Here is a 12,565-nt window from a genome sequence, read left to right as displayed (position 1 = left end):
TAAGCTTTTATTAACTTAGAAGTAAACAGCATAGGTTATATTAATAAAGAACTAGCGCGTAAACTAAATCTCTAATTAACACTACTTACTTAAATAATTTACCTAACTAAATTTAATAGAAAACAACTTAAAAAAGGTTTTATCTTTTATACTATAACTATTATAATTACTTACTAACACTATAAAGAGTAAATTAAGCTCTATATAATAAACACAAGATGTTATAACCTAATTCTAAGACAACTATAGCTATATTAGCATAAAGTTACTTTTAATTACTAAAAGTAAGTCCTAAACTTTAACTCTTTTTAATACTAAGATATATGCTTATGCTTACACCTAAATAACACTTAAGTAGCACTTAATATAGAAGGTTTCTAAACTTACTTTTTAATAACTTAAAAAAGAACTACTTAAGTAAGGCTAATAAGCTAGGCCTTTTACTAAAATAAGCTATGTAAAATAATTTAATAACTACTTAAACCTAAAGAAGAAAAAGCCTTTAAAGAATTTTTACTTACCTAATTTAGACATAAACTAGGACTTAAATAGTAGATAGACATCTGCTACATAAAACTTACTCTATTTATAACCCTAGCTTAATAACTAGATTATAAAATCTATGCAGTTATAATTTCTAATATAGACTAAGCTTTAGCTTTTTAAAAACATACTAACTTAAAAATAATAGTCTTTTAAGACTACTACAACTTATTGTATATCTTTTTTTAAGATAAGTCTAATAAGCTTTTAATATAATGTTTATATAATTACTAAATAACTTTTAAGCTTAGTAAACAACCTAGTTATAGACTACTATATAAAATGTTGCTAAATAAATTAAAAGTGCTTTAAAAATACTTTAATAAGAACTTAAAAAAAAAGTTTATTTAAGCTAGCTTTTTACTAGTAGTGTTACTTATACTATTTATAAAAAAACCTAGAAGTAGGCTTTAATTCTATGTTAACTACTAAAAACTAAACACTATTACTATTAAAAACTAATACTTAATTCTTTTTTTATAAGAAACTTTAAGCTAACTAAGTAAAGTAAAGTATTTTATAAAGTTAGATATTATTACTGCCTTTAATAAGCTAAGAATAGTAAAGGGTAATAAGTAGCTAATAGTGTTTTAGACCTAATATAAACTATTTAAGTACTTAGTAATGCCCTTTAGCTTAGCTAACACGCCTAGTACTTTTTAACATTTTGTAAATAACTTACTCTAACCCTACCTAGATGTGTTCTGCACTATGTATATTAATAATATTCTAATTTATAGTAATAGCTTTTTAGAGCACAAACAGCATGTACGCTTAGTGCTAAAGGCTATAAAAGAAGCAGGTCTGTAACTTAACATAGACAAATGTAAGTTCTACTAATTAAAGGTTATGTATTTAAGATATGTAATCTTTATAGATAGCATTTAAATAGACCCTATTAAAGTTTAGACTATGCTAGATTAGTAATACTTAAAAGATATAAAAGATATTTAAGCCTTTATAAAATTTACTAACTTTTACTAATAATTTATTAACAACTTTTTATAGTAAGTAAGCCCTATAATTACACTTACTAAGAAAAAGATTTAATTTAACTTTAACTTAAATTACTAATAGTTCTTTAACTAGCTAAAGAAAGCCTTTACTAAAGCTTTAATACTCTACTACTTTAACTTTAAACTACTAATACTTGTAGAAGCTAATGCCTTAGACTATGTAGTAGCAGGAGTTCTTTTCTAGACTAAGCTAGATAGGACTATTAGGCCTATTACATACTTCTTAAAAAGAATAAGTCTTGTAGAAGGTAATTATAAAATCTATAATAAAAAATTACTTGCTATAGTACACTGCTTTAAATAATAGCAACCTAAACTAAAAAGTATAGCACATCTAATATAGGTTCTATCTAACTATAAGAACTTACAGTACTTTATAACTATAAAATAACTTAGCTACTAATAAGCTTATTAGTTTAAATACTTATTTTATTTTAATTTTAAAATTACTTATTATCTTAGTTAAAATAGAGAGAAACTAGATACTTTTATAAAGTAATCTTAAAATGTCCCTACTTAAAAAAAAGTGTAAAAGGCTTAACACTAAACTCTACTTTAACTTAAGCTATTTTTAGACTTTAACTTAAATAAAATAGATTAGATAATTAATTAAATTATTACTAATAAGTATTTAAATAATAAATTTATTTAAGAAACTTTAGACCTACTTTAAAATAGCACTAGTTAGTTAAAAAAGGTAACACTAGCTAACTATAAAAACTAAAATAGTAAGCTATATTACTATAACTAACTTATAATTTTTAATTTTAATAAACTAAGAATTAAACTACTCTAAATTATACATAACTTGCCTATTAAAAGACACCTAGGCAGAGGAAAGACTCTTGACCTACTACAGAGAGAGTACTACTAGCCCCGCATGTTCTATACTGTACGCTAATATATATTATGTTGCTATACTTACTATAAAGTAAAAGCTTTTTAAAAAAAGTATAATAGCCTACTTAAACTACTCCTAATCTCTAAATAAGCTTAGAAAGATATATTAATTAATTTTATTATAAACCTACTTCTATTTAAAGGGTATATAAATATTATAGTAGTTGTTAATTACTTAACTAAGTATTAACACTTAATACTATGTTCTTTTATAACTACCTCTAATATAGCCTAGTTATTCTACTAATATGTATAAGTTTACTATAGCCTGCCTAACATAATTATATTAGATAGAGGTACGCAGTTTATCTTAGCCTTCTAGGACAAACTCTATAAATAGCTCTAAATTATCCTCTATCTATCTATAGCTTTTTACCTAGAGACTAACAGCTAGACTAAGAATATAAATGCTGTAATAAAATAAGTCCTATAAGTGTACATAAACTACTAGTAAGATAACTAGGTAAAATAGTTAGCTATAGCATAGTTTAAAGCTAATAACATAATATTTAAATTAACACAAGTATCCTTGTTTTTAGCAAACTATAGATACTACTTTTAAATAGAATTTAAACTACTTTTAAATACCCTTTAACTAACTTATTAATCTATATAAGTAATAAATGTAAACAGACTTATTAATAAGATTTAAAATATATTTAAATATGTTTATAAAAAGCTTACATAGGCTTAAGCTTTTTAATAAGAGTACATAAACTAATTCTAAACTCCTGCCCCTATGTATGCAGCTAGCAAGAAGGTCTAGCTAGACGCTAGAAATATCTAAATAAACTAATAATTAAAGAAACTTAATTAAAAAAACCTTAGCCCTTTTATAGTAGCCTATATAGTCTTATTATATGCTTACTAATTAATCCTACCTAACAGCATAAAGATACACCCTGTGTTCCACGTATTATTACTGCGCTAAGCAGCTTCTAAATCTAACTATCTACCTAGACAGCTAAACTTGCTACCTAAACCTGTTATTATAAACAACAAACTAGAATATATTATAGAAGATGTTAAATAAATTTAGTTTAACAAGAAAAAACATATCTATAAATACCTTATAAAATAGACTAGATATAATAAACTGTTGTAGAAACCTGCAAAAGCCTTATAAAAGAACTCTATAGTAACCTAATTCTACACCTAATACCTATCTAAACTAAACCTGTACCCTAATAAAAACAACCTAATGCTAGAACTACTAATGTAAAGGATTCCCTTCTTAATAAGGGGGGGGGTACTGTTACAGTATCCTCCCTAGATCCTAGACATAACTGTATTAGACGTGTACTAGAGTATTATTAGTGTACGTCTAACATAAACATAACATAACATAGACATAAACTTAAGTATAAACTGCTTTAACACTAACTAAACCTAGAACAGGCTTAATTTATACCTAAAGTGCTTAGACTTCTAAGCTAAGTATTTAATTACTAATTTTCTTCTAAACCTTCCTGTTCCTTACACAACGTCTTATACCTACTATAATACCTCACGTAGTAATTAAACTAGACCTCCGTGAAGCTCTATAACCTTACTCGTGCACAATCGTGACACTGTGTAAGCTATAAAAGCTGCTATATAATATACCTAAAGTATACCGCCTAATTGCGTTGCTTAACACAATAGGTAAAGCGCTAGAAAAGATTATAGTAAACTAACTGTCTATACTAGCTAAGGCAGAGAACCTACTGCTAGATAGCTAGATAGGTGCACGCCTCTAACAGTCTACGCTATTAGCAATAGAGCTACTTATAGAATAAGTTAAGATAATATAGCACTACAAGAAGAAGAAAGTAGCTACACTCTTCTGCCTAGATATTGCTAGGGCGTTTGATAACGTATTATATCCTAGGCTACTATACAACCTCTAAGCAAAGGGCATTCTAGAATAGATAGTACTATTTATCTATTCCTTTACTAGTAACCGTACTACCTACATAGTCCTTAGAAACTATACTAGCCTATAAATAGTAGTAAATAGAGGAATTCTACAAGCCTTAACGCTGTCTTCTATATTGCTTCTATTCTTTATTAGCACTCTCCTACCTCTGCTACATAAACGCAACGTATCTGCAGGTAGCTTTATTAACAATAAAAACATTCTTATATAGTTAGACTCTACAGAAGCTAACTGCCGCACGCTAGAAGTAATACACTAAAGATGTGAAGACTAGGCATGAAAACACGGTGCTAAATTTGCCCTAGATAAATACTTACTTATCTACTTCTTAAAAGCCTACAACAAACACAACATGTAAGCTTACATTTAGATATAAGGCTATAAAACAAAGCCTTTACTATCTATCTATCTTCTAGGCCTATAGCTTGACCTAAAACTCTTATTAAGCCTATATATATAGAAAACCTAGCTCTAGGCCTGCTAAAACATAAAGTCTCTTAGTAGGCTTACTATATCTACCTAGAGTGCTATATTTATGTTACAATTCTTGCTTCAAGAAGCACTCGGGTCTGCTTTAATTCCTAGGGGGGAAGTAGGACGGGTGGTAGGGGCCAATCCGGTAGGGTGTACAGTCCTACGTACAGGCTATTGGGCTAATAGAGGATGGTTTAGGGTGACCAGATCGTGGTTTGCCCTATGTGCAGCAGTAGGGAGGCTAGGGTTAAACAGTCCTAATAAACAGGGTTAGAGGTATATATAGTGCAAGATATATAAATAGTATTACAGCTTTTTAAAAAGCTAAATGCTACTTAGTCTATGTAAAGAATAAACTAAACATTAAACACACCTTCTAAAGGTTGTTTAATGTAGGAACTATATACATGTGCTAGGGCGCTAAGGGGAGCTAGCGGGAGTTTATAGGAGCTTGCTAAGGAGACTCCTGCAGGCTCTCTTAAGCTCCCTTAAGCTCCCTAAATTCGCAGCCTGTCTCCCTATTAGACAACGCATTCTTCTATAATTTTAGGCAGGTGCGCTGCCTCTGTGTCCTCTAACTAGTCTTTAAGCAAGCCCTGTCCCAGTCCAGCTAGATTGTGGAGCACTGCTGGTGGGGTTACGCTGGTCTAACTGTAGACCGTAACACGCTGCCCCCTCTCCCTAGCGGTGTCCTTGCCGCTCTGCTCACACAACTGTGTTAGTAAGAGTTTGTTTATAAAGTGCGCGTCTACCTGCTAGAAGGCGTCCTTAACATTTATTTTTTTTATACTAAATAGCTTGTTAGTCTTGTTTATCTTATTATCTTTATGTTGCTTTTTGTTTTAATTCTCTTTACTAGACAAAAATAAGGCCTTATAGCGCTTGCTAGTTCTTAGAGTTATTATGTGTATTAACGCTGTCTTTAGACAACTGCGTTAAGTGTGTAAAAAAGCATAGTAAGTATAATGCTTTTATCTCTAATGCTGCCTAGAACTGCTTAGAGAAAGAGAAGAAGGCGCTTCTCTAGAAGGCCTCTATTGTAAAGGCTTAGAAGTGTGCCCTACTAGAGGAGCAGCTAGCCTGTAAGCGCCTTCTACTAAAAGAACAGCAGGCTTAGGACTAGAAGCAGCTTTGCTTGTAGGAGGAGATGCTAAAAGTAATAGATAAGAAGCATTTTAGATAAAATTATATCTAAAAGTTATTAGATCTGTTAGAGGCCTATTATATAAAGTACCTAAAGAGGGACTTTTCTTTTCTAAACAAGATAGAAGCTTTTAAAGCTAAAGTAAAAGGCTACTCTCCTTCTTAGCCTTTATTAGCTAAGACTTATCTTTAAAGGCTGCTGCTATCTAGTAATAACATAGCTGTTTCTTTTAATATAAGTGCCTTATTACCTAGCTAGTTTTTTTTAGACAAGCTTAAAGGTACTTTTATACTAACTGCTGCGCGTTTTATAAATTCTTAGCTAGTTTCTATGTGTTTTTGCTAGTAAGCTACCTTTTTTATTTTACTAAAAAATTTTTCTAGTTTTTTTAATTACCTATAATGTGTTTAACTTTATATTCTGTTTCTTTATCCTTTTATTTTTATATAGATAAAGGAATTTCTTTTAGTGCTTTTTTTAATTTAAAGATGTAGAACTATAGGTAGATTTTTATGTGTAGGAGAAGCTTAAGCTTACAGTTATTTTACTAGGTTTATAAGACTTTATAAGGTCCTATTTTTTTTCTGCTAGCTTTTTAAAAGGTCTAGGTATTTTAAGGTTCTTTGTGTTAAGGTACACATAGTTTTCTAGGCAGATTTCTAGTCCTAGCTGTTATAATTTGTTTGTGTACTTCTTTATTATTTCTCTACTAGATTTAGCTTCTATAGCTAACCTTTTATGTATCTAACATAAGTCTGTTAGCTAATTTATTAACTTTTGTAGGTCTATAAGTTAATTTCTGTGTAACACAAAGTAGGGGTTATACCTAAAATTAGCTCTGTATAGTGTTTCTTTTATTGTAGCTAACTCTACGTTGTTAATAGCTAACTATGCTATTAAGAGCTATACTGCCTAATTATTCTAAGTATAGGAAATGTACTTCTTTAGATATTTCTTTACTTCTATGTTTACTCTTTTAGTCTGTCTGTCTGTCTGCAGGTAGTAGGCTGTTAATAGCTTGTGCGTTATACTAAGGTGCTATATTGCTGCTTTCTAGAAACTGCTAGCAAACAGCTTATCTTAGTCTAAAATAATAATTTTAAGGCATCTGTGCACTAATATAATGTTTTATTTTAATTTATAAATAAATTCTTTAGCTGTTATTATTTTTTTTAAGGGCTAGGTATGTAAATACTTAGTAGTTTTATCTAGAGCTACTATAATTATGTTGCACATCCTGTCTGTCCCTAGTTCTTTAGACAGGGGTAATTCTATAATAAAGTCTATTATAATTATTGTTGATAGTAGCTTTAGTGCTTTAATTAGTTGTAGGTACCTATAGGCCTTATGCCTCTGCAAGTTGTTCCTGTTGCAGGTGTTGCACTCTCTAAGCACCTCTGTGCACAGTTGCTTTACTTTTAGTATTTGTTGTAGTATAGCAGCCTTTAGCTTTTTCTAGAGGGTGCTAATTCTTAGATGTCTAAACATTAGAGATTTATAGTATTCTTAGATTAGATTCTTCTATCTCTGCTTACTAGCTGTAAGCATGTAGAATTCTTTTATAGGTTAAGGCCTATTATAAATCTATCTTTTATTAGTTTTTTTAAAGAGTGTAAACTTTTTAGTTTTTTCTTTTTCTTTATTAAAGTAGTCTAGTCTTTAGCTAAGAGCGTTAGCCTGCTAGTTCTGTGTTCCTAGAACATGCTTAATAGTGCAGTTAAACTAAGCAAGCTCTATTACTTATTTTATGTGCATTAGCAAGAGTTTTTTTACTATTAGAAATGTGACTAAATTTATATAGTCTGTTATAATGTTAAAGAGTTTTACTATCTTATGTAGTTCTGTAGCCTATATTCTTATAGTGTTTAATATTGCTTTTAGTTCTTTGTTAGGTATGCTATAATTTGCTTTAGGTCCTAAGAACTTAGCAGAGTAGTATGCAACTAGGTGCTATTTCTTATCCTCCTGTTTCTAGTAGAGGGTGGCTCTGCTGGCTCCTAGAGATGCATCTGTGTAGATCTTAGTATCTAACTATAGGTTGTACATTTTTAGCACTAGCTTAGCTGTTATAGCTTATTTTAGTGTTATAAATGCTTTATTTATTTCTAGGGTCTAGACAAACTTTGCTATTACTTATTCCTTAGTTGTAGTGTTTGTTAATAGTATAGTAATTTTTAAGTAGTCTTTAATTATTTATTTAATGTAGCCTAATAATCCTAGAAATTCTTTTACTTTCTTAACTATTATAAGTTCTAGCTACTTAAGTACCTTTTATATTTTAGCTAGGTTAATCTTTATTTCTTTTTTATTAATTATAAATTCTAAGTATTTTGTTTTAGTGACATAGAATTTGCATTTAGAGAGCTGTAGGTGGAGTCTGTACTTCCTAAGCTGCTCTAAGACTTTTTGTACTTTTTATACGTGGTCTTCTAGAGTGTCTTTTAAATAGATAAGGACGTTATCTAGATAAACTAGGGCAAAAACATTAAGGTATAGGTTAAGAGCTATATTAATAATCTGCTAGAACATTGCTAAGGCATTTATTAGGCTAAACAGCATTACTAGTAGTTTATAAAGTCCCTATAAAGTCTTAAACACTATAAGCTACTTATTTTCTTTCTATATTTTTATTTTGTTAAATCTGTCTTATATGTTAAACTTTGTAAAGTACTAGGTTTCTTTTAATTAGTTTATAATGTTTTATATAATTAGTAGAGGAAACTAATTTTAGACTATGTTATTATTTAGAGTTCTATAATCTTAACATACTTAGATTTTTTTCTCCTTTCTTTTTTACAAAAACTATAGCTAACGCTACTAGGCTATAGCTTTTCTAAATGTAGCCTTATGCTAACATTTTATTAACATACTCCTGTAAGGCTTCCTTCTGTGCCCTTGTTAAGGGACAGAGCTTGTAGGTTTTTAAATTATAGTCTTTTATTAGGTTAATAGCGTGATCTTAAGGTTAGTGTAGTAGTAGTTCTTCTAAATTCTCTAGTGTCTTAAACATGTCCTTATAATTTTTATACTTAGGCAGGATGCAGCCTTCTTCTTAGGTTTAGATAATGCTAATTTATTCTACATCTTTATTAGTTTTAATCTTCTTATAAGAGACTTCTTTAAGTTTTTTTTTATTATTTTTATTACCTAGGCTTTTAGCTCTTAGTAAGGAAATTTCTAGAGTTTTCTTTTCTTAGAGTAGTAACTGCTACTCTGTTTTACTTATTTATAGACTAGGTAACAGTTATTATAGCATGCTAACTAGGTTATGTGTGCATAGTTGTTAAGAGTCTTTATAGTTATAGTTTTCTAGTTAATTGCAGGATTATAGGTTCTAAGCTAGTTGTAGCCTAGAATTACATTGTATTTGCCTTTTAGCTAGAGTATATTTATAGACCTCTAGTCTTTTATATTAGGGGTCTTAAAGTCCTTTTTATAGGTTTCTAGGTTAATTTATCCTCTGCTATATTTAATTAATAATGTGTTAGTAAGAGTTACCTTAAACAAGTTTTTCTTTATTTAGAATAGTATGCCTTATTTATCTACCTAATCTTTATCTATTATAGTAAAGGTGCATCTGCTGTCTATAAGGGCTAGTCTAGGCCATCCTTTGTACGTAAAGGTAGTTGTTAGGCTGTGTCCTGCCCCTTATCCTACTGTAATTACTGCTAATATGTTATATTTAACTTCTTTATTAAAAAGAGGATATAAGTTAATGTCTTATAAGTTATTATTAAACTTATTTTTCTTTTTTTTATAAGTTTAATGTTCTTAATTACAGCAGTTAGCTGCTTTACATTTGTAATTTTTAACTAGGTAATGTAATGTTAGATAGTCTTCTTTTCTTGCTACTTTTTACTAGAAGTAGTAGAACCTACAGTTGTCTTATTCTTTACACACTGCCTATCCCTCCTGCTTGTGTAGGGGAGCTATTTAGCAGGTGTAGCAGTTTATAGTTTTGCAGGCTAAGGCTGTTCCTTGCTATAGGCATCTGTTGTAGTTCTTTTTCTATGTAGGCTACTAGCCTGTTCTATGCTTATTATCTTAATGCTTAATGCAATACTGTCGCGTGCATTAGTACTAGGGGTATAGATAATTGTTAGGTCTATGTAACGTGTTAAAGAGGCTCTCCTAAGTCTACTGTAGGTATTCCTAGGTTTGTACTATCTAAACAGGGTGTCCTTTTTATTAGTAATTATTAGTGCTATAGGTTTTGTTTCTACAGAGTGTGCACTAACTATAGCTCTATTACATTATTAAAGCCTTCCTGCTAATTATAAGGCTTAGAAGTAGTGTCTTAGGTTTTCTAGGTACTAGCTTTAGGACTTTAAACCTAGCAGGTCTGCCTAGTCCTTCTAGTTTCTAGTCTTAGATTTTTATAAAGAATTACTATTACTTCTTTTTATCTATAATGTTATATTTAACCTTAGCTATACGTTGTATAATGTTAAATGTAAGGTAGTTATTGCTAATATTTATTTAATAAAGCATAACTATGCAATAACTTAAGTAGTTATGTTGTAGGCTACACTTCTAGCATTTGCATTCCTAAAACTGTTAGGAGAGCTCTTTTGCTAAAGTGCTAAGGGTTTAGTCTTAAAAGGGGAACTGCTCTTCCCTTTTTTAGATGTTTATAATATATTCTTAGATCTAAGTCTCTTCTCTATATTCTTTAAAGATTATAAGGTCCTGCAACACTATATTAAAGCTACTAAAATTTTAAATAACTACCTTTTAATACACTTTAGGACAGTTCTTTAAAGAATAGTTACCTCTGCATTGCTAGTAAAGTTTATTATCTAATCTTTCTAATATTTCCTTGTCTATAAGGCTGTATTTAGCAGTAATAGCTTTTATTATTATAGTAGTATTTTTATTTTTCCTCTTCTAGGAGTTTAGGCAATTTTAGCAGAAATGTCCTACTTTTTTACAGTTTAGGCAGGCCTTATTCTCTAGCTACTTTTGTTGTTCCTTTATTAAAAGCAGCTTATTACGTCCTAGAACTTAGCTCTTTTTAGAGGGGGGGCTTTATATATGCTTTATGTAACTAAGGTTTATTAGTTCTTTATTATATTATAAAAGCTTTTTTTTCTTAGAAATAAACTTTAGTCTCTAGAGAGTTTCTTTTTATTTCTTTTCTTTTTTACACTCTCTGTAACAGTTGTTATAGGTTGTTGCTTACATAATAAAGTTTTTAAGAGTAGTTAGTTTTTTACTGTGTATAAACTTATCCTTTACTATTTTGCTTAGCTTATTATAGAACATGCAGCAGAGAGCTTTCTAATCTGTCTATCTGCAGATAGCTAGTTGTTCTCTAAAGCGTGCTGCATAATTCTAAACTAGGTTGTTTTCTTGTTTTATAGTGTCTAGCTTATTAGCTGTAATTTTCTTTTTATTTAAAGTTTTATAAATAGCTATTAAGGCTTCTTTAAAGTTTTTAATGCTACTAAATATTTCTTTAGTTTTAAAGGTAAGTGCTTTACTATTTACCCTAAAGTTTATCTAGTTATCTGCATAGGGTTAAAACTAAATTATAGGGGAGCCTTCTAGGTGTAGTCCTATTTAGGATATTATTTCTATATTAGTCTAAAATGCTTCTTTGTTGTATTACATGTAGAGGTAACATTTTATAAAGAATAGTTAAAGGTTCTTTAATAATTTTTTAAAAGGCTTTAAAAAAGCTAGTCTTAAAGTCTTTTTAGCTATAATACTTGCCTTTTTTATTAAGATGTTCTGTATTTTTACTAACTCTACTTATAGTTTGTAAATTTAATAGGCGTAGTTAGTAAGTTTCTAGAGGCTTAAAAGTCTTAGAGATGTTTATAATTCTATTATTTTTTAGTAAAAGTTAGCAATTTCTTGCTTAAGTTTTAGTAGCTTACTAACTTTATTACTAATTTATTAGAGTTCCTTAATATTATCCTAGATTAAATTAATCTGTTCTGCTAGGACAGCTTTACTTTAGGTAGGAACTTCTGTGGATCTTAATAGCGCAGCGTAGGCTATGTTAGAATCTAAGTTGTGTTGTAAGGTATCTATACTTTTTAAAGAGGGTAGTGTTTAATGTTATAATTCTTGCTTTAAGAAGCACTTAGGTCTGCTTTAATTCCTAGGGGAGAAGTAGGACAGGTGGTAGGGACTAATCTGGTAGAGTGTACAGTCCTACGTACAGGCTATTGGGCTAATGGAGGATAGTTTAGGGTGACCGGATTGTGGTTTGCCCTATGTGCGGCAGTAGGGAGGCTGGGGTCAAACAGTCCTAATAGACAGGGTTAGAGGTATATATAGTGCAAGATATACAAATAGTATTACAGCTCTTTAAAAAGCTAAATGCTACTTAGTCTATGTAAAGAATAAACTAAACATTAAACACACCTTCTAAAGGTTGTTTAATGTGGGAACTATATACATGTGCTGGGGCGCCAAGGGGAGCTGGCGGGAGTTTATGGGAGCTTGCTAAGGAGACTCCTGCGGGCTCCCTTGAGCTCCCTTGAGCTCCCTGAATTCGCGGCCTGTCTCCCTATTGGACGACGCATTCTTCCATGATTTCGGGCAGGTGCGCTGCCTCCG

Source organism: Lindgomyces ingoldianus (assembly GCF_010093535.1).
Source record: "Lindgomyces ingoldianus strain ATCC 200398 unplaced genomic scaffold BDR25scaffold_14, whole genome shotgun sequence".
NCBI classification, from domain to species: Eukaryota; Fungi; Ascomycota; class Dothideomycetes; order Pleosporales; family Lindgomycetaceae; genus Lindgomyces; species Lindgomyces ingoldianus.
Note: the sequence above shows the minus strand (reverse complement) of the source record.